This window comes from Falco punctatus (genome assembly GCF_963210335.1).
Source record: "Falco punctatus genome assembly, chromosome: Z".
NCBI lineage: Eukaryota > Metazoa > Chordata > Aves > Falconiformes > Falconidae > Falco > Falco punctatus.
In genome coordinates this window covers 77126217-77149945 of record NC_137586.1, presented here as the reverse complement: position 1 = coordinate 77149945, position 23729 = coordinate 77126217, and the positions used below count along the sequence as shown (strand labels likewise).

At 42.7% G+C, this 23729-nt stretch overlaps 2 long non-coding RNA genes across 2 annotated transcripts in view; one reads left to right on the top strand and one right to left on the bottom strand.

The window, feature by feature from the left end:
* The first annotated feature begins 6348 nt into the window (after positions 1-6348).
* LOC308056150 overlaps positions 6349-23729 on the top strand; it is a 54947-nt gene continuing 37566 nt past the window's right edge. The window contains exon 1 of the long non-coding RNA XR_013924729.1: positions 6349-6559. This is a non-coding gene — a long non-coding RNA (uncharacterized lncRNA). The remainder of the gene's footprint in view (positions 6560-23729) is intronic.
* The window catches only part of LOC308056148, a 54958-nt gene continuing 54033 nt past the window's right edge, over positions 22805-23729 (bottom strand). The window contains exon 2 of the long non-coding RNA XR_013924727.1: positions 22805-22929. This is a non-coding gene — a long non-coding RNA (uncharacterized lncRNA). The remainder of the gene's footprint in view (positions 22930-23729) is intronic.

Here is a 23729-nt window from a genome sequence, read left to right as displayed (position 1 = left end):
TAATAACATTCAGTGCGTTGTTATATTGGTATCAGTGTTACGTTACAGGTGCACTGCCAGTTTGCCAGTAGCTCCTGGGGATGCACCAGCTGTTTGAGAGTACACACACTGATCCAAGCCACAAGGCTGTGCTGCTGAAAGGTTTCAAGCTGGATTTCCTCCAACAGGACACAAGACAGGACAGAGACGATCATCTTTCTTTCTTTCTTTTTTTTTTTTTTTCTTTTTTTCTTTTTTTCTTTTTTTTCTTTTTTTTTTTTTCTTTTTTTTTTTTTTCTGAAGAGTTAGGGTCTGTCACACTTCTCCCAGATTTGTTAATTTAAGAGAATATGTAGAATCTTTGGACTCTTCCCACATACAAAAGACTGTTGAAAATTCAATCTGTAAGTTAAAAACTTGAGTGACAGCAGGGGGAAGACAAACATAGACTGTTTGTTTTGCACTTCATCAGAGACCCAGTGTAAAAAGAGGATTATCAAAGTGGAAGGTTAAAATCCTGGAATATCCCACCTTGTTCCAAGCCACCTTTTTTCTTCTCATTGAATTCTAGCCAGCGATTTCAAACTAATGGTTTGCCACTGAAGACAGCAGGCTGCATGCTCCTCTAATTAGACTGATGCTACAGGTCGTGGCTTCCCATGCAGGAAGAAGCAAAGCACTTGAAAAAATGAACCCTGCAGGGCAGCAGGGCCATGCAGAGGTACACAGGATGCATAGCAGTCTTGTCAAGGTTACAGTAACAATCAGACTCGTTATTTTACCCATCAATGGGAGACCTGATAGGAACAAATCAGTGTAGGTTAAGTAAGTTTCTCTCTGTTCAGGCTGCTCTAACTGCATTCAGTTTGACCTCCCATTTCAGACAATTTTCATTTCCAATTTAGGCTAGCATTACTATGCTTGTCACCCAATAGCTCTCCACGTGTGCATATGTTGAGAGGGAGAAAAGTTAACTTAGGGAAATCCAGCAGAAAATGTTTTTCCCCATTCATCTTTTCTCTGAGGCTGTAAGTTTTTGATTCTCAGCTGCCTCTTCTGTTACAATGGCAGTCGAATTACATCCCCATCTTCCCAACAGCGATGAAGACAGGTTAAATAAAAGCTACATAACTCCGCCCTGGGGCTGTTTTTAGAGAACAGTCAAAATATAAAGGTCTTCATCTCAGTGCCTGGCATTTCTGTGCGCATGAAAATGAAAAGGCATCAGGGGAATGGAGAGTGGCTGTGGAAGGCCTTAAGGGTGAGGTCAAAGTTTGAATTTAACAGGTATATACTTCTTCTGGGATGCTAGTCCTCCTTGTGACGGCTGTGTCTGGTGGAGAGTGCCATGGAAAGAAATGTCTTTCAGGCTCCCTAGAACAGGAAAATGCTGCAACCTTCATTGACTGCTTCACAAAAGGGGCTTTAATGCAACTCTTTTGTTGCAAGCAGTCCTTGCATGCCAATTAATCTTAACCACAGCAAGTCCAGATCTGCTCATCTTGTGAAATTCCCCAGAACACTAAAGAGTTTTCTACCTCATGGTGGCACATTGTGTTACTTCAGTGTTTCTGTAGTGAGCAGGATGGAGGCATCTGTGTAGTTTCCTATAGTTCCTGTGACAAAAGAGGATGCTTTTATTGGCACTCAGTTGTTTCAAACCAAGCTTTTTAAAGCATTTTAGTCATATCAAAAGGTAGTGGTTTGAACAACAATTAGTTGCATGCTCACAGATCAAGGCAGAGCTGAGAAACATCCCAAATGAATCACCTTGTCCGGCTGTAAGAGGCAGCTGGCAGCAAAAGCTAAGTGGTTTACCAAAACAGTAGCATACGCAAATGAGCAGTTAGGTTTACCTACTTTCACTAGGCAGGCAGCTGTGACCAACACAGTTCCAGTGTAAGGATATTGATAGCAAGACTATTATTTCAGTTATTTAAAGGTAGCATTATGCACAATAACAGCAAAACACATCTAATGCACTTTCCATTTTCTGATTTTCTCCTGGCAGAAAGAAAACAGCATAATGAACAAGATTTTAATAAATGGTAGGGCTAGATCTATCGTAAGCAATTTAGTTAGACAATAATTCTAATTACCTCTTAGCTCCTGACAATTGTTGCTGTATTGAATGACACAGTGATTGCATTTGTTCTGCAAGAAGGTAAAAAGGGTTCTTTGTGAAATTTAAATGTGAGGTTTATTGGGGAGTAATGGGGGTTTGGGGGTGGGGTGGGTGTGGGGGGGTGAGGCATAAAGCATTTCCATGGAAGCATGTAGATAAAATCACACTTTTCTGGATTTGTGGGATCATTTACACCTACTCATAGTGTACACATCTGCATTGAAGTCAGGGGAATGCCATGGGTTTGGTGTAAATTTGCAACCAAAATAATAATAATAAAAAAAATGTTTTATAGCAAAACAGGGGCAAATAAATAATGAGGCTGCTTTTATCTGTTGATAGCTATACTAGTTAGAAAATGAAGACACTAAAGGAGGTTGCCTACTTATCTGTCAATCACTACCAGTAATACAGAGCTAATGCATGGGCTTTTGGTACCAGTGTTTTTTCATTTTTTTGGTTTAGGTTTGGTGGGTTTGTTTCTCGTTTGAGCGCTTCAGGTCTTAGTAACTAAGGGAGGTCCTCAGAGAGTGAAGGGACCTTTCACTTGTGGAGGGCCCTGCTTAACCAAGGGGAGGGGGATCCCGTGTGAGCTGCATCCCCCCTTCTTCACAGGCCTCTGCTCAGGACTCTCCAGGGCAGGGTGGCTCTGCCCCACCATGCAGCCATCCTCTGCACCCCATCCCCTGCAGATGGCAGGTGCAGCTCTCCAGGAGGCAGTGCTCAAGAAAGGAGGGAGGGAATGAAACTGATCCCTTCCTTGCAGCACTGACCTGATGAACCCCTCGCAAAGAGCTGCAAAATTGAAGATTGTGTTATTTAAAGAAAAAATTCATTTAGGGGCCAGAAGAAAAATGGTGGATTATGAGCTGTTGCTAGAGTAGGAAAGCCAAGATGGCATTTACACAGTACACACTCTCTATGGGCTTGGAAATTCTACAATCTTACAAAAATTAGAAATGAACAAAAACTATTAAACTTCTGCATCTACCGATTCACAAGCACTGAGACTGCTGAATCTCTAATGAACTAAAGAAATACCAAATTTCCAAACCACAGCTTTCATCACTATCATTGAAAGCTTGGATCTGATGCTACGTTTTTCAAAAGTTATTAATGAACTGGAATGTGTCATCAGTATTAAGTATAGCAACCCATAAATGCAGACAAATTACTTCAGATAAGAGCAACTTCAATCATCATTTTGAGTACTTTCAAAGTAATTTGAATGTATTTAATTTCAAATAATTGGAAGTAGTATGTTCCCTAGAGGTGTATCTATTTCTTCCCAGTATATATACATATAAAACCAAAACGATTTTTCCGTTATTTGCAATGAGATTTTCAGCATGACCTAAGGGATTTAGCAGTGTCTCATTAATAGTTTCTAGGAAATTAGTATCTAATAAAGACCATCTGGGAACTACTAGCTAAAAAACATAGATCATAAATGTAAGAAACTATGGACTAGGATATTGTTTATTAAGATTTATGTTAAGCATAATGTAAAGACTAGGCGCCAGATATCCAGGATGCCTCTTGTGAAAAATAAGATAACCGCCAGATGTCCAGGATGCTGCTTGTAAAAGAGAAGATAACCGCCAGACAGAAACAAGACAGACGACCCCATATAAAGATATAGGAGTAAGGGGTTAACACCTCCACTACATCCAGGATGCTGCTTGTAAAAGAGAAGATAACCGCCAGACAGAAACAAGACAGACAATCCCATATAAAGATATAGGAGTAAGGGGTTAACACCTCCACTACTTCATAAACACGAAAGTAAAAAGTATAAAAAAGGACTGTTTAAACTGCTCAGGGCGGCAGTTGGCGGAGCGCAGACTCCCCTGCCGTCCAGCGCTGTCTTTGCTCATATTCTACTTGCTATAATTAATAAAATTTTAATTGGATTATGATCCATTGTGGTCTCAATTTATAACAATTTCTGGTGCCGTGACTCGGATAAGGAACAGTGGGCTTTGGTCCTCCGGGGAGGCGCCCCGCGACATTTCGCGGCCCCGCGACCAACAGCTTACTCCAACCTTACCGACGAACCTAAATTCTAGAATAATGAGCAAAGGAGAAACCGGTAAAATCCCATAAAAATTCTGTGCACGGGAGTCCGGACGAAGACGCAAGACGCGTAAGTATATTGCAAATTTGTTCACAAGGTTTGCCGTTCGGGCGGGATTGGGTTTCCTGGAATATAACGAATGAGAGGTTCGATATACTGAACCAAGCGAGTGTGGACTCTTAAGTACTGCGTTTCCCATCTCCCGCGAGGGACTGGGCCAGGAACAAGGGGAGCGAGTGAGTGTATGTTTGTGGATATTCCAGAAGATGGGGGCGAAGGGCAGCAAGCCTTCGAATCCCATGGGAAGGGTACCCACTGTACCTAAGAATACCCCTCTGGCATATATCTTGGACAATTGGAGATATTTCCCTGGAACCCTAGGGAAAGATAAGCAGAAAATGATAGAATATTGTACTAAGATATGGGGAGGGAAGAGGATTTCTAAAAATGTCTTTTGGCCAGTCTATGGGTCAGAAGAAGATTGGGTAAGACAGCAATTAAACCTCTGGGTTAATAATAAAAAAAACCCTTAACCCGGAGGAGAGTCAATATGTGGAGGTGTGGCTAAAAAACCGGGAGCTAGACTACCCGCTGAATAAAAAAAAAAAACTAAACAAAAGAAAAAGAAGGGAGAGTTAGACGAAACCCTTCTAACCCCCCCCCCTCCTTACATTTCTCCTCCTGCTCCTGCAGAGGTCCCCAGAGCGCCCATTCCCCCACCAGAGTCGGAACAAGGGTCTCTCCCCCTCTTCCTAGACGCGTAACTAGAAGTCAAAAAGGGGCAGCTCAAATATACCCCCTAAGAGAAAAGCCCATGGGGGGGGACCTCAACCTGTGATCGGATATATTTCTGTGCCTCTAAATTCGGCTGACCTACGAGATTTTAAAAGGACCGAGATGGGAAACTTAATTGAGGACCCACTCGGAGTGGCAGAAAGATTAGATCAATTTCTGGGACCAAACCTTTATACTTGGGATAAGATGCAATCTATCCTTTGTCAATTATTTACTACCGAGGAAACCCAGGGACCCCAAGCAGATATTAAATGGCCACTCCAAAGACCTAATTGGGATAATCAGGATCCGGTGCACAGAACTCATATGCAGGACCTGAGAACTATAGTAATTCAGGGGATTAGAGAAGCAGTACCCTAATTGTTACTGTGATTTTGGCTATATTTTTTATAATAATAGTGAGCTCTTGGTGTTGCTGTAGAAAGATACCTGTGTGTTGCATTTTGTAAGTAGTAATTCTGTAAGTGATAAGTGTGTTCTGTGAGTGTAAGCTGGAATGTGGAGAAAAGTGGCCTTTTAATTAATAATTACAAGGTTATTAATAATTGTTATATTCTAAAGACCCCGGCCCACAATTTTTGGAAGAATCTGCACAAGCGTGAAAGACTGATAAGCTAATTAGCATACGAAGAGAGGGTAGGCGGGTTCAGGTAATGAATATGTATAGGCGTTAATGGAATATTCATTGTTTCAAGCTTATTTGCTGCAGTGTTGCTTATTTTGGTTACCGGATTTATGGAATGTAGAATTTGACTTTGATAATTGTTACTGTGATTTTGGCTATATTTTTGATAATAATAGTGAGCTCTTGGTGTTGTTGTAAAAAGATACCTGTGTGTTGCATTTTGTAAGTAGAAATTCTGTAAGTGATAAGTGTGTTCTGTGAGTGTAAGCTGGAAAAATGGGAAGAAAACAGAGTGGTGGGATTTTAAAGAAAAGCCCGTTAGGATGTGTTTTGAGTCACTGGAGGGATATTGGAGGATCCGCTGGTGGAAATGTGAATAGGAAAACATTGATAAAATATTGTAAAATGGTGGCCGCTTTATAAGTTGGAATGTGGAGAAAAGTGGCCTTTTAATTAATAATTACAAGGTTATTAATAATTGTTATACTCATTTATGCTGGAAATGTGAGAACATTTCTGTATTCAGTATATTACAAATGTTGGTATGTGGTTATTGTCTTGAACATCCGAGGGGTGAATGTGAACCTCTGTATGTTTTAAAGTGTATATGGTGTAAAGAATTATTATATGTATGGTGGCGACAAGAAGTTGAATGCCCTGACTGTAAGGTTTGGACGCCTTGGGATAAGAGAGAGAGCTATAAGTGAAATTAGAGTCTCTGTGGTTGGGATAGCAATTGAGATAATAGTAAGAAAGGTCACTGGAAGGAAATGGGGGGGCAGCTGGGGGAAGCGTGAATAAGAGAACTTTGGCTAAGTACTGCAATCAGTGGTGGCCCCTGTATAAGTTAGGGGACAGAGAAAATGGCCCTTAAACGGCACACTGAATTATAATGTTTTGCTAAAATTAATGTTATTTTTAAGGCGAGAGGAAAAATGGGATGAAGTAATGTATGCTGGTATGTTTTTCACTCTGAGGAATCACCCAGAGTAGCAAAAGAATGTGGTATTAACCTAGCTCCACAAGATCCCTTAATATTAGCAATGGAAAAGGATCAGAGGGGAGGTTGTGGTTCCTTCTATGGAGCAACCAGAATGAAACACGTTGTAAGATAAAAAAACTTGTGCTAATGTATGTAAGATCTGAAGCCGGGGGGGGGGGGGGGGTGGAGAGTAAAAAAACCCTGTGAAAGTGTTAAAGTATTGGGGTGAGTTTGTACAAAGCCCCGTATCCCCTCGAAGGTGCGGCTGAGTCACGCTGGATGCATGGCAGGGTGTTTGCTATTTGCCTGCGAAGGCTGATATGCAATAACACAGACTTAAAGCAACAAGTAGCAGATTTGCATTCAGGGTAAGAAAGAGTTAAAACAGAAGTGCTGCTGCAGAGGCAGGCTTGTGTAACCTGCAGAGCAGAGCAGGAACAGCATCTCCTGCCCCGAACCCTTCGCTGGTGAGGAGGAGGGGGTTGCTGTTGCTGACGATTGAGCAGAAGGACCTGACAATGTCACCCCGATTGCTGCAGCATTTGCAGCACAACAGAACCGGTAACGGCCCCTCTAGGGCAGGCAGCGGGTCTGAGGAGAGTAAAGGTGAATCTCTGATGGGGAAATTTAGATGTTTGAAAGTTAGTTGTGAATAGGACTGGATAAAGGTTCGAGTTGATTTTTACTAAGGTAATCGTGATGTAGAAAAGTTGGTGAATACAAAACCAACTTATTTGGTGTTAAACTACAGTGAAAAAAATTTGTTACAGTTGTGGGAGCTGCTGGCCGCCAGGAAAATATCCTGAAACCTTTAAAGTACAAACTAAGAAAACAAATAAGAATGCCAAATTCACCAAAATCTTTGTTGAGAAGAGATTTATTAGAACATCTAGACGTTTAAAGAAGGGGAAATGAATCCAAAAGTTAAAATGATCAATTAACTAAAATGTTGAGCTTATCTTTAATTCAACAGAAAAGTGGAAGAGAAGACTTCCCTGAAGTAAAAGAAATCTTTAACCAAGTATATCTGAAAGTAAATTCCAAGTAAAGGGAAAAATGCTTTCCCTGTTACAGTAAAAATGATAAACAGGAGGCCTGCCTAGTTCAGGTAAAACAATATCCCTTGGTCAGCAAGGCTGTGGGGAATATTGCATAAAAACTAAAATAAAATACACTCTGTAGTAGTTCTACTAATGTAAATCTGTGTTTTACCATGACTGTGACTTGTTATGGGATGTGCAAATGAAGCTTTGCATTGACAACAAAGTACAAAGAATAAGGCTGGTCAAGTGCCTCCTACCACAATCAAGGGCAAGACTGGGTTGGCCTCTGTGTTTGCCACCAAGAAGGATCTTGAGCTCTGCTGCTGGCTGCAACCCAGTAGGCGTTGAGCGGTGGGGACATATGCCATGCCAGACCTTGATGTGAGGAAGGGCCCCCTCTGTTATAAGAGGGTCGTCCAGGAAAGAAGAACATAAGATGGCCCATTAAGGCACTGATTTGGAAATTGGAAACCGCCTGGCCGACCATGAAGCCATACAAGTAGCAGAAGAGGTAGGAAAGGAGGAATTATCCTTAATACCAGGCGGTAAAATCCAAACTGTAAGTACAGATCAGGAGCCAAATTATTCTAACTTATTTGAGGGATGGTCGTATAGTGGTACCATCCAATTTAATATGGACCACAGCCATAATAGAACATAATAAGATGCATTGGGGAGCTGATAATTTATATAAAAGTCTAAATCAGAAATTGATAGGGCAGAAATTGTTTACTGTAATAAAATAGGTGACTCAGCAATGTGAAATGTGTTTGAAAATTAGCCAGGGCAACAGTGGCAAGTTGATTTTTCCAGACTCCCAAGAATTGAGGGGGTACCAATATTTATTAAATGAATGGACACCCCAACGTATCATACAGTATTATAAACCTGCAACTTGGAATCCTAATGAACTTATTAACGGCGCTCGAGAACCTATCTACAATCTGAATCATATCATTCGTCTACAGGCTGTCTTGGAAATTATTATTAATCAAACAGCTAAAGCTTTTGATGTTAAATGCAATTTATCAACACAGGATGGTTCTGGACTACCTGCTAGCCAAAGAAAGAGGTGTTTGTGGTAAAGTAAATGTTTCCAATTGCTGTTTGAAAATTGATGACAATGGTGAGGTAGTTAAACAAATCACATCAGAGACAGGGAAGTTAGCCCATGTTCCCGTCCGAACTTGGAAAGATGAATATTGACTTGTTTTCCTGGCTTCTCGGGAGCCCCTGGGTAAAACGAATCCTATTTTATTTGTTATGTGGATTAGCCACCTTATTGTTTTTGCCATGTGTTGTTCCATGTTTATAAGATTAATTCAACACGTTATAACTAACATGCAATTTGCTATTATGGTTTCACCCGATGGCGTTAAACAAATGCGAGTAGTATGACAAAATGTACACACAAAATAACATTTTAATAGCCAACAAGAATTTGGAAACAATTAACTCTTAACAATTCAGATAATAATGTAAGCTGAGTAAAAAAAAAAATAGAATAGCAATAAAAACAAGCACCAGGAACGCAAAGACGACGATATGGAAACGTCTTTTATACTTTTTCACCTCCGCCATAAGTTCTTGACGTGAGACAACAGAAAAACGCACCCTCTGCCTAAACAGCAACAGGAAAAAAAAAAAAAAAAAAGATATATATATAAAATTTTGATCTTCTTTCTAATGAACCATATAGGTTAAACGTTTTGAGAACACTCACCTTACAGAATGTTCAGAGGGCGAAATGTCCACTCTAGACCTTTCTTCTCTAGCAGGTGACGTGGTGGTCTGGTGGTGAAAAAAACCTTACATTGAAAACTGGGACCTGTCATTTGGCCATAGTGCCATGAATGTTACCATTAACAGACTTACCGGGGTGGTAAGCTCGGGAAAAGGGTTTGGGACTTCATCTGGGCACGCAGTAGCCATTGTTGATCACGCGAATGGTCCGTGTATACCTTTGAACATGCGCATGCGCGATTTTAAAGCCCCACAGAATGTGCTGGAAAAATCTGGAAAGACCGCGCATGCGAAATCCCTATAGTCTAGCCATGATAGTGACGCATTAAAAAAAAAAAAAAAAAAAAAAAAAAAAGAACGTGTTAAGAAAAAGTGTTATTTTTAAGTTTTGGTTTTGTATGTTATTATTATATGTATTACCCAACTACGCCTATTGTAATTGTGACGTATTACCTTGTAAGTGTTATGATAAATGTTGGGATTGTGGAAAAAGGTTTATTTGCAGTGCCGAGAATGAAAGTAGCGTCTAATAAACAATAATAGGATAAAAAAGAAAAAGGGGGGATTGTAAGAAACTATGGACTAGGATATTGTTTATTAAGATTTATGTTAAGCATAATGTAAAGACTAGGCGCCAGATATCCAGGATGCCTCTTGTGAAAAATAAGATAACCGCCAGATGTCCAGGATGCTGCTTGTAAAAGAGAAGATAACCGCCAGACAGAAACAAGACAGACGACCCCATATAAAGATATAGGAGTAAGGGGTTAACACCTCCACTACATCCAGGATGCTGCTTGTAAAAGAGAAGATAACCGCCAGACAGAAACAAGACAGACAACCCCATATAAAGATATATGAGTAAGGGGTTAACACCTCCACTACTTCATAAACACGAAAGTAAAAAGTATAAAAAAGGACTGTTTAAACTGCTCAGGGCGGCAGTTGGCGGAGCGCAGACTCCCCTGCCGTCCAGCGCTGTCTTTGCTCATATTCTACTTGCTATAATTAATAAAATTTTAATTGGATTATGATCAATTGTGGTCTCAATTTATAACAATAAATTTCATGCCATTAGAAAAGAAAATCCCAGAACAAAATTGTTAATTTCACTGAACAGGGAAGCATTTTCATTGGTCAGCTTGATCTGAACTGAAACATTTGAAACATTTTGTTGGGAGGGTTGGTCAGTTGGGTTGGGGGGGTAAGGGGGTATTTTGTTTGTACCTAACACATTTCCTTTCAATATTTTTCATAGTGAAAAAGGAGAAAAATCTCCTTTTCAACGTACTGGGGACAACCATGGGGGCTGTGTATGTGTCCCCTCATTTTTCAAGTGGTAATGACTTTGTCCAGTTCTGTCTCCTCTTCTGAGGCACCTCAGGCACCTCCTGCCAGAGATATGTAATGCACCATTGGAGACACCTGCTGACCATGTGTCACGGGAGCAGTAAGTTAATCAGGGAGCTCAGCCCACAGCAAGGAATGAAGAAACACCTGAACGCTGATTCCTACGTCCCTGCAAAACATTTTACAGAGGTGCAACTTACAGTGTATGTGCTGCATAATGAAAGAGTGCAGAGCCCAGAACTAATGATGTGATTGTACTTTTTGCTTAACAAAATGTAGTTCCTTGGCTTTTCACCTGAGGCTGTCAATATGCTGAAGTTTCTGTCCTGTGGAAAAGCATCATGTTCGCTCTCATGCTGGGGCCCTTGAAAATCTAAACCAGCGCAACTTGCATTGTGCCTCTCCCCCCACCCCTTACTTTAGTTTTTCTTCAGCTCATGCCAAAGTTTCCTTCTTTACCTAAAGTTTGGGATCTGTCCTCTGATGCTCACTCTCCCCCAGATCTTGATCTCACTACTTCATGGTCACTACAGCCAAGGCTGCCTCTGATTGCCACCTCTCCCTCGGCTCCTCCTTGCTACTGGCCAGCAGGCCCAGCTCTGCCTTGTCCCTGCATGGCCCCTCCAGGACCGGTACCACAAAGTTATCCCTGACACCCTCCAGAAATGCCCCTGGCAGCTCGTGCCCCACTGCATTTCCCCCTCAGCTGATGTCAGAGAGGTTGAAGTCCCACCAGAGAAATAGTGTCGGTGGCCAGAGACCAGGTGGTCGGTAACAGCCCCCCATGGTGTCATCTGTCTCCCTGCCCTCTTCTCCAACCCTGGCCCATTTGTTGTCACCCACCTGTCACCCACCCCACAGGGGAGCCCACACAACCCACACAACCCAGCTGCTCCCTCACATAGAGGGCCACCCCTTCTCGTTCTCCTGGCCAGCGTCTGCTGAGGAGCTTGTACGCACCTGCTGCAGCAGGTCAGTCACACGAGTTGTCCCACAACGTCTCAGTTATTCCAACACCACATGGCACCTGTATGTCCTCCCCCTAGTTATCACGGTCCTTTTTGTCATGTTCCTGCCTCTGCCTCAGCCTTGTACCACTAAAATACTCGCAGATGTGGCTGTCACAAAGCTACACATCTGTCTGTACAGAAAAATAATTTTTCTGCTTATGTGCATTTTGTGCTTTAGTGCAGACTGATGCTGTTTCCTTAAAAGCCTTTTCACGGCTGCGGAGTGCTGCCCATTCTCATAACTCATGACATACTGAAACCTTCACCCAGAAAAATGCCCCACGTTTGATGGAGCGCACATCTTTGTCTCCCCTGGCCCATCACAAGCCACCAGCCACCTGGGATACAGGAGGTAAAAATCTGATTCTGACCTGACAAAAGGAGTTTGGATCTTACCAGCGCCGCACTCCACTGGCTTCACCACTTCTAACAGGATTACAAGATGTTTCGGAACCTCTCTGGTGTAAGGCAGGCTCGTGCCATTTCTGATGACGAGGAACAAGGAACAACACCAGTTTCTTTCAACAGTTATCTCAAGGCACTCCCTAGACTGAATTGCCCTTCACAAGACTGTTTATCATTACCAAAACAGAATTTACAATAGAGAAAAAGGATCACGATTAGTTAAATACCAGTGTTTCCCACCAATTATTTGACAAAGGAAAAGCTGATGAGCTAACTGAAATAGCTCAAGTTATTATTAACAGGAACAATTGGTAGAAATTCTCATTTCCATCATTGAAGTTATTGCTTAAAGATGCTTTAGTTGCAAGTTCACTGTAGAGGTGATGAAGGTGAAGCACAGAGGGCGAGTGTCAGGTCTCTTCCCTACATACGGGGCTCTGGTGGTTGTTTTGTTGGGTGGCCTGATGAAGCGTGTTGGTCAGAACTCAGTAGGAGGTTTGTGAAGGGAATGGATGAACCATGGTTGGTGGTTTTTTGTTTTGGGTTTTGGGGTTTTTTTACGTATATACCAACCAGGAATGGAAGAACATGGTGCAAAGCTACAAGCGCTCTTCTGCTGCCATTTACTTTCCACATTCAGACTCACCCCGGAGCCAGGTACAAATCGCTTTTAGTAAAAATTCATTTCTTCATATATATTCCCTGGAACTTCACCTCATAATGGATTTGGGTTTTCTTCATGCCACAACCACGGCCTTACACCTTCTCTTGGAAGTTGGCATGCATTGCTGCTTGATCCCGTGAGTCTTCTGCTTCAGTGCTTAAGGATGACAGCGTCTCTCTTCTCCCAGTAGGGCCCTATTTGGGTGGACAGTGAAGTGGTAACCTATAAGAACTGGTGTTCTCTGCTTGACAGTGACAGTCATAAAGTCATAAAGTTATTTATGTCAGAAAAGACCTTTGGAGGTCACCTGGTAAAGTGGCCATGTCATAGCCAGGCCAACAGGAGCAGACTTTTGCCCACAATGGAGATCCCACACACTCTCTGAGCAACCTTCCCAGGTCAGCCCTGTCCTGGGGAGCAAATGTGCCTTCTCTGCCTTGTTGCATTGTTCCCTTTCCCAAGCTGTGTCCTCGTGCCCTTTTGGTGTGTGCGAAAGCCCAGTCCCTGCACCCTTCTGCTTGGCCAGGTAACAGCTGCTGACTGCCCCAGGTGACCAAGCCCCATCCCTGGCCACAAACCATCCCATCTCTGAACCTCCCACAAGACCCCTGGGGCACGGGGGCCTCAGCCACGCTTGCTCCAGGCACCTGACATCCATTGCTCTGGGGGAGCCCCAGGCTGGACTTTGGACTGCAAAAGCAGTTGGAGACGTGCCATGAGCAGGCAGACCCCCTCCCCACGCCTCTCCGGCTGCACTCCTGGCCCCACAGCCCTACTGGCAGGCGTTTGGCCACCCTTGCTGCAAAGGTTCAGCCAACTTCTCACCTCCACCCTGACCCAGAGTTTCTCTAGCACATCTGCCCTGCCACCCTTGGCTGTCCACCTTCAGGGGCTTCTCCTGCCCAGGGCATACTGTGACCTTGCCCTTGGCCAGCCTGCAGTGGCTTTCTCTCCATCCCCATCTCCAGCCTGTCAAAGTCCCCTTGAGGGGACAACCCTGCTGCGGCATGCAGCCTGCTTCTGGGGACTGCCCTTCTGCTGCCCAACAGCATCTCTCGTCCCATTAACACTGAGGTTCAGAGATGCTGCTTCAGTACAGACCACTGAAAGCCTCCCAGGCTTTATTGCTTTTACAGCATCTACCTCTTGACCATCATTCATGTGACTGTCAAGCTATCCAGTAAGATTTTCTAGCTCTTGAAAGACATGCAGTACTCACTTTCTTACCTAGATTTGCTAGCAAGAGAGCCCTTTTCACAAAGCCTTTGGCACCGAGAACAGCACATCAAATGACAAATTTTCCTCTTACTGTTCCCAGACACCCTGTCACTCCACCTCCCGGATATCACCAGAGAGGTTGTCTCAAGTTCTTTCCTCAACTGGCATGGTGAGGTCTCCATAGAGGAAAGAAAATCCCACCTGGTAAAAATGCCAATTCCTTTCTTCCAACATAACAACAGAACTTCTGACTTATTTAGAGACTTTCACTAAGTGGAAAGAGTTTAGCATTCAGTTAGTCCTTGATTTCTTCTGGTTTCAAGGTTCATCCTTGTGCATTTCAGAAGGAAAACTGCTATTTAGTCAAGAAAGCAAAAACATAGTTTTGGTACCTGCCATGGGATTTGGTGCTGATTTCTGACAGTTATGTCTAATAATGACTTACAAGTACTCAAAAGCAACAAGGCTGGCAATATGACCTCATCTCCTTTTGATACAATTGTCAGGATAAAAATTGCATCAGTCATAATTTCCTCTAGTCATAAACACTAGGTGATAATAGTTTCGTATACAATCTGGACCATAGCTGTTTGATTGACTTGACTTCAAATGGTACTGATGCCTTAGAAAAACAAGCAAAACCAACATTTTTCACAAACCTTACTCTTTTCTGCTACTGTTCCCTTTACTAGTCAAAATGCTGTTTCTTTAGAAAGATCTGGTTTCGTGAAAATCATCTACGCTGAAAACCAAAACCAAACAGCTGTGGAGACTAGTCAAACGCATGTTGTGATAGGAACAGTTTGTTATCAAAAAAAGTGGTATTGTAAGAAGAAACAGACCTCAGAAATACAGAAAAAGTACAGAAAAACTCTAGCTCTCAGCTGTTGGATCTGTGTGCACAAGCCCTCAGGCACAGCATTCTTGCCTATATCCTAGCTCCTCCACACTGTTTTCCCAGGTAATTACTAGGAAGACCAAGCCAGCAGATCTTGACTGGCCGCTGGTCATCCAGAACCCCCATTCGAGACCCCCTGTGTGAAGCACCGCTTACTGCATAGCAATGTTCTGGAGAGCCCAGGCGAAATGTTGATATCTAGGAACCTAAAATGAAAATTTCTGACCACATTTTCTATGGCATTTTTTTATGCAAGCACAGTACACAAGATGAATGCTCTTGCATATGAGTTCCTTTCTGCAATTTAATAGCTTGAGGTATATCAGCTAATTAGGTAATCTAATTTTATAACATTCCCAAGAATTATGGAAGATCTAGCCCCTAGATTTAGAAGCTGCTGTTAACCAGTTTAGGTAGATGAGGTTGGTCTAGCTGTATTAAGTACAGCTACATGCAATATTTCAGTATCTTTTTTCTTCTGTATCTACCAGAATAATCACAAGGTATTTCCCTGTTTAGAGTATTCTGGATCAAATGTGTTTCATGCTTACACGTTTTTGATTCACTTAGAAAGTATTTGCAAGTTTTGTCTAAGATCTGCTTTAATCGAAAACAGTTTTCCTCTCAAATTAACAAATCTTGGATCATAATTCAGCTCTTGAACTCTGGGAATACTGAATACTTTTAATGAAAACTTTACATGCTTGCTTAGAAGTAATTTTAGTCGGAAGCAGGTTAACTAGTAACAGGAACAGGCACAAGGAACTCGGAAAACAAGTGAATAAGCATGTTTCAGTTTTCTCCATTTCAAAGTATTTGTGCATGCAATTTTTTCAGCTGGTGCCAAATCACAGTCTACATTCTCTCATGTAACAGACTTGCCAAACTGGGGGGAAAAAAACCCCAAAACCCAAAAATAAAGCAAAACCAAAAAATCCCGCAAAGATTTAAAAAAAACTCAAGTCCCAAACTCTAGACAATCATTGCATTAAGTTTCAGTTTCATCAATCCAATAGCATTTATCAAGCTGCAACTCTGGCTTGCACATTAGCGGGGCATTTGGAAAAGGTATTTTAATCCAGATTTGCCCTGATACAGAATAAGCAATAGAAATACTGGGCCATTAATCCCATTGGAAGGAAGGTCAAAAAAGTGATATTGGTCTACATGTCATTTCAAGTTACTTCGAGTGACAGGAGTATTCTGAACAGAGCCAATGAAATATTTCAGGCCAAGTAACTGTATTTGCTGGCTCAGGCCAGTCTCCCACAGAAGTGAAACCAGATTCCTGACAAATTCCTGTGCAACACCTCACCAAGCACCTCATCTCATCAGAATTAACTGCTCTGTGAGTGGCACTCCCTGGAGTGGTGGTCTTTTCTGATGTGCATGGGATACCTTGTTTGCTTGCTGCTGGAATCCAGAAGCCAGGGGTTGCGTATGCTCTCCTATCGCCTAGGCAAGCTCTGATTCACATCAGCGTCTCACCCTGTCATGCTGCATTACAGGTTGTACAGTTACTGTAATGTATATAACCCTTATGGACAGTGCAGACTCCAGCCCCCCATCACACAGACAGGCACACAGAAAATATAAACTATTTGAAGATGTAGGACTTAAAAAACAACCAGAAAGAAAATTCTTTTTTAAAGGGACCTATGGGTAACGTCAGGCAGCTAGAGGCAAGTCCGCTCTTGCTGACCAAAAGCAAATTTGCACTGCTAATAGTGCTGAGACCATAGACATTAACTTTTCTGTCTACTTTCCCAATGAGGATGGGAAGCAAAAGCTCAACAACTGTTCAACATGCTGCCCATGCTAATCAGCTGCATCTCTTTCCTTGCAATATTTATGATACAATGCTGATGACAAAGGAAGCTCAAGAAATGTTCTTTTTCTCTACAGCTATCGTAACAATTTAGCTGAATCAAAGTCTATGATCACTGAAGACACTGACTTGGGACCAGAACAAAAGGAAAGGAATTCAAGAGATCAAATTCCATGTGAATCCCCCACAGGTCTTGAGGAGCAAAGACCACATTCCTAGGACACCTGCCTCACCAGCTTTCAACACTCTTTCCCTCCTTACCATAGTCGCAGCAATATCATAGATTCGGGGTGCCAGGCAGGACGGGGCACATCTGGAAGGACTTTGGTCTTGTTGGTATGGAACAGTTCAGTGTCAGTTCTTAAACCCAGACTGGATGGAAAACAAGGTCCTCCCCTCACCGTACAGCTGGAGGAGGGAGAGTGTATTTGACCCAAGCTGCATCCCTAGAGCACCGAACTGCAGGGCTGTGTCCCCTGTCCTACACATTAGTGCCCTGTTTACCAGCCTCTGTAGGCTCAGAAAGGCATTGCCAGAAGGGCACTGCTCTTTCTTCCCCCAAAGACTTCTCCAAAATGAAGGGAAAAAATGTACACCTCCTTTTGAAGCAGTTCACTTGTACAGTGCCTGCTTTTCTTAATATGCTTATCGCAAAGATGAAAATAACCACCCCTGCACAGTTAAATCAGTCAAAGTCATTGCTCTTTTTGGTGCTCAGCGAGACATGCAGGATTAATTACCACCACTGCCACCCTGAAATCCCTACGCTGCCAGCTCAGAAAACAAAATGACGAATTGATATCTCTACTCGGCTTTCTCTTGCAGTAGAGAATATTCATATTTAGTATATTTCCTTCCTATAGCCAGCACTATGAAACTGATATGGGAAAATATTAACTTCTTGATTTAAAGAATCACTTTACCAATATACAGGCAAGCGGAGGAAGTTATCTTTATTCGGCAGCGCTGGCTGCATGGGGGATTGCTCCACCAAAGTCGTGCACCCCAAGGGAACCTTTCAGCCCCCTCTTTATACAAGTCACTCATGTCTATTCATTAACTTTCCTGGAAATTATTTACATATTCATTACAATTCCGGGAACTCATTAACATATCTCTTGCCTGGACAATTAGCCCATTCCCTATGTCACCTATTCAAAGATTTAGTACATCCTCAAGTTAACACTAAAGGTCTCTTAAGACAAACATGAGCACACGGTTCTTTTAAATAAATCGCATATGGCCCATTATTCATTCCCCCCTTTTATAATAACTATTCTTTTACAACTATAAAAAATCACTGCCCTATAATAATTTTTCGACAGCACCAAACAAAATATTGAAGTAATACACATATTAATATTCCTAAAATACTACAATAAGTATTATAACAACAGCATGCTTTAACCATTCCAAATTAGGTAACCACGAAGTTCATTTGTCCCATATATGCAGGAGCGGGCTGGAAACTAGGACCATGCGTGGCAATCAGTTAGCTGAGGGGAATGTGCTCGAGCTTGTCTAGACAACAATTAACATGATGAGGCGTGTTTACAGAGCACAGGGGAGTGGAAGAGGGATGGAGCCAAGGATGGCGCCAAGGAAAGGTAACACCTTGCTGTTAATTGCTGGCAGTTAACCACCAATCAGGGATTGCCTAGTATGCAAGGCTTAGCTTCAAGAACCGATCTGTTTAAAACGCGCAGCTTCTGAAAGTGTATAAAACCTCGTGCTTCTGTACAATAAATGGACATTTGCTTGCATCAAGCTGCGTCCCGTCTCTTCATTCGCCGCAAATTGGTGACCCCGACGTGATGCGTTTAAGGATCTGACGTCAAGGGCTCTCAAATCGCCTATGTGAGCGACTTGCAGCGAGTCCCACAGAACTTTGAATGATCTGCTGAAAGGAAGCAGGAGCCGGCCAGAAATCCCTCCGGAGCTGAGAGGTGAGCTGTGGGAAATCCGTAATGGGGAATCAGGCTTCGTCCCCAGAAAGAGACGTATATGGACTCATGAAGGGTCTTCTAGTCAGATCAGGGAGTCCGTGCCTCAGTTTCCTCAAATGGTGACCCCTATGGTGGTGTTCCGAAGCCTTGGAAGAATAAGGACGGAACTGGTCGATAAAAGAGACAGCTCGTGAAGAGGGCTGTGTTCCGGAGGAGACGGCTTGGCTGAACGATCGTCTGGCTGTCTGGACCAGGCAGGCAACCTAAACCCCGAGGATAACACCTGTATTCATCGAGACAGGTGAGCAGCCAAGAAACTTTAGAGACTTTGAAAGAATGAAAGTGTGTACGTACAGCAGCCAATTGTATGATGCTGCCGCGGAGGGGAGCTCCGTGTCGGGAATGCATTTAGCATCTTGGTGGCAAATTCTGACTACTCTTTGCCAAGTGTGGACTAATTCTACTAACGGTGCTAAACCAGAGGAAGCTGTAAATTCCACCGACAGCGCGACCCTTCTCAAGACACCGTCAACGATGGTGATTCTGTCCACGCCTCCTCTGCCCCCAGAGCTTCTGTCACTGATTGCAGCGACCCTCACAACACAGGAGCAAGCACGGGAACAGGACAACTTGGACAGTGATTCCATTGACACTGATAAACCTTTTGATCCAGGTCCTATAGATCTGGAAAAGGAGCTAGACCTTTCCCCCACCCCCTTGTCTCTCCTGATGCATTGATTGTATTTTTGGGGAGGGTGAAAGGGAGTCTGAGGGATTGGTGGCAGGAATGCAAGTGGGAAACACTTCAGTGATGGGTTTTGGGAGTCGCTATGGCATGTTCAGTATTTTGTCAGACAAATCAACCTGCAGAGTGGCAGCCTGTGCAAGACGAGGCTGTTAAAGAGTTAAGCAAAGCAGTGCGGGAAGGGAGGATTCATAATACATTTGCTATGTCCCTTCTTGAAGTGATGGCAGAGCCTTATACGCTCACACTGCATGATTGGAAGTTATTGCTTTGTATGGTACTAACTGATACAGTATATGATGTGGTTATCTGATTTTTGTGAGCTATGTATAGTGACCTTGATTGAAAACCTTAATCGGGGAATTGCTGTTAACTATGAGCAGTTGGCTGGAGAAAATTAATTGTGCCGATTCTGTGACTCAGGCAAGGTATCCCAGGGACAACTGTTTGCAAATGAATGAGACGGCTATTAAGGCAGTCCGGATGCGGGAGTCTTGCCACAGTCTTGCAGGGTCCTAGAGAGTCACTAACTTTAATACTAACTTGATCGATTGGCTTCAGAATATTTTGCAACAAGTCGAACATCAGGAAGCTCAAGGGTTGCTTTTAAAACAACTAGCTGTGATAATGTCAATGAAAATTGTAAACGGGCAACTTTCACAATCGCAACCCCAACATGTGTCAAATGATTGTAACGCAGAACTCACAGCAGACTGTAATTCTCAGGCTGAGTTCTGGAATGCAGCATAACAGATTTTTGCTTCTCTAATCTCTTCTGTAAGAATAGTACACGCTTTTAACTTGCTTAGTAAATTAGGCTGCTAGCTTGCTAAACAAAGTAATACTACAAATACTGTTCTTTTTTTTCTGGCTTATTAACAGATGTTGATTCTGTCCATCATATGTTGCTACAGAACCGAGTTGCTATTGATTTTTATTATTAGCACAGGGACACAAGTCTGAAGGCTTTGATAGGATGTGTTACGTGAATCTGAGTGACCACTGTGAATTAATTTACAAAAGTATACAAAACTCAAAAGCCTTAAAACAAAGATCTGCAGCAGAGCCAGGGGCGGGATGCCTTTGGTCTCTTCTCACGGCTGGGAAACTTTGGGCCATGACTCAAAAGTATTACAGGATTTATTATAATTATCTTTAACCACCTTATTGATGTTTGCCTTACGTCTCCCATACTTTTTTTTTTCTGTATTCAGTGTTTAGTTGATTGTAACATAAAGCAGGCCATGGTCACCCAGCTACACACACCCTTTGCCTCCTTGCAATTAACAAGCAAAAAAGGGGAGGATAGAGAATGTCTGAAGAGAGAGATAGGAGAGGAAACTGGAGAATTATTTGACCTAACAAGAGATGAGAGAACAGCTAGGTCTTGTGAAGGAGAATAGGAAAGATAAACATGGTTATCTAGTGTTTCATAGGTGTCTGCACGCTTGTAGTGATATATAGCTATGTAACTGCATGAATGGTTTCTGCCCTGAGGCTGGTGGTGCATACAGCTGCGGTTTGTGTCCGGGCTCAGAGATGTAAATAGGGGCTTCTCTGTTACGGTAAAAGTGTTTCTCTTTGCATAAAAAAGAGAGGGAATGAAGGGAATGACCCCAGAGGTATGTTCAGAGAAGGCATGCTATGTTTTGAACTTTTTGACTGAACCAGTTCTTGTTTAGTGTGCCCTTCCACCTATGTATAATGTTAATCCAAAAGAAGATGATACTGTTTACACTTTGAATGTCGATAATTGTCTTTCTGTAGATGCTAATGTAGTAGGAGGCTATGATGGGAACGTGTCACAGCGGTTCTTCTCTTATCCAGAGTAACAGCAGGGAAAGCATTAAAGAGTTAAATCACCTTGTTTGGTAGGCAGTTAAGAATGTGGGTCAAAATTGCCACTGCTTTTTGTTGTTGGTTCAAGGACATGGCTGTGAGGATTTTGATGGTATGTGCTGCGTGGATTTTAGGCGCCCCATGGCAACAACATGTTGTCAAAATCTGAGAAAATGTCAGCCTTTTTTGGCATCCATTCACTCAATTGGCAGTATTGTTTGTTTGCTATTGCCTTGGTTGCTGTCATGTTTGCAAGGGCCCTGCAGAACATGGCAAACCTGGTACTAGCTGTTCAAAAACAAAAAGGGGAAATTGTAAAATTGTACGGAACAAAGACAGTGGGTTATTTTGACATTGATAATACGTCTTAGTTGTTTTTTTATTTGTTCTATTACTTATACCTTGTTTTTACTCGTTCGGTTTCAAAGGTTCTTTTTGTGCAACAGGAAGGGGAAGATGCAGGAGCGGGCTGGAAACCAGGACCATGCGTGGCAATCAGTTAGCTGAGGGGGATGTGCTCGAGCTTGTCTAGACAACAATTAACATGATGAGACGTGTTTACAGAGCACAGGGGAGTGGGAGAGGGATGGAGCCAAGGAAAGATAACACCTTGCTGTTAATTGCTGGCAGTTAACCACCAATCAGGGATTGCCTAGTATGCAAGGCTTAGCTTCAAGAACCAATCTGTTTAAAACGCGCAGCTTCTGAAAGTGTATAAAAACTCGTGCTTCTGTACAATAAATTGACATTGGCTTGCATCAAGCTGCATCCCGTCTCTTCATTCGCCGCACATATAGTCTTAAAATTCCATGATAAATCATCTTTAGTAATTTCATGTAAAATCTGAACCTTGTTCCATATCTTATGGATATCTGTTTCAATTTGATCACTTTGGTCTACGTATACACAACAACTTTGATTTATTATCACGCATACCCCTCCTTCCTTTACAGTAATTCAGTCAAGGGCCATTCTATTCTGGATTACCACCTTACTTAAAGATTTCACTTATACACATAGCCACCAGATTTAAAGGAATGTACTGGTTGATCTAATCCTCTGGCCCCGTTCCCACTACTTGCTTATTTATAATTTTTAATTGTCTCTGGAAGGCCTTCACATATTTACACAAATATCCCTCTCCTCCTCACGGTCAGGATTGGAGCAGGAGATGCTCCTGCTGCTCTGCAGGTTACACAAGCCTGCCTCTGCAACAGCACTTCTGCTTTAACTCTTTCTTACCCTGAATGCAAATCTGCTACTTGTTGCTTCAAGTCTGTGTTCTTATTTATCGTGCCTTCGCAGGCAAACAGCAAGCGGCCTGCCACGGGTCCAGCAGGACTCAGTCGCACCTTCGAGCGGGTCACCCCAATACTTTAACACTTCCACAGGGTCTTTGACTCCCAGCCCTCTGCTTCAGGGCCTATATTAGTCCAAGTTTTTATCTTACAACGTGCTTCATTCTGGTTGCTCCACAGGAGGAACCACAACCTGAGCACTTTTTTTTTAACAAAACATAGCAATCATATATTACACAAAAATTTCAACAAGAACATCTTTCTAGTTTAGGTCTCAGTTTTCCCCTATCCTTTTCTACAGCCATAATCAAAGGATCAGGTGGTGTTAATCCCCCACTTCTTCTGCCACACAAACATATCTGCACACATTTCTTCATCCCACTTTTGTTCTCCAAGAAGAAAGCAGAAGCTGTAAAATTTTGTTGCAATTAAGACTTCCTTCGGGTGGCCATCTTTCACCATCACCGAACGTATACAAAGGCCACCAAGTCTGACACTATTTTTTAACTGTCTTTTTGTTCAAATTTCCACTGGGAATTCCGCCGAATTCTTTCCAATGCTTCAAAATACATGCCAGGGGTGGTTTGGTATTTATTTCTTGGCTCGGTCTGCCCCCCATCTTCCTAATAACTCTGATATACTAGTCTACAATGTATTAGTTATTACTGGAGGCACCATACTTATCACAGAACATACACCACAGTTCAAGACCTCTATTTAGCCTTATTTCTTGGTCGTCTTTTTTTTTTTTTTTTTTTTTTTTTTTTTTTTTTTTTTTTTTTTTTTCCCGAGGAGATAGTTATCTTAGACACTTGCCACCCTTTGCTCGAGTATACAGACAGCACCTGCGACACTAAGGGCAGAGGCTAGTTCGTGCTTTTTCCAAATGATGTTAGTGTGAATGTTTTGTCCACAGTCTCCCGCTCTAATTTCTGATTATGCATTCCAACACTTCATAAATTGATTTTTCAATCGCTCCGTCCGTCTCTGGCCGGCCCCTCGCGGGGAACACGGACACGCAGCTCGGGGCTCCCCACTCGCTTCGCAGTTACACCGCGTCTCTCACACCCCCCGCGCTGTGCGGGCAGCCCTCAGTCACACGGGCAGTGTGTTACACCGTACCGTGCACCCAGATACAGCTCTAGGAACGCTGACAGTT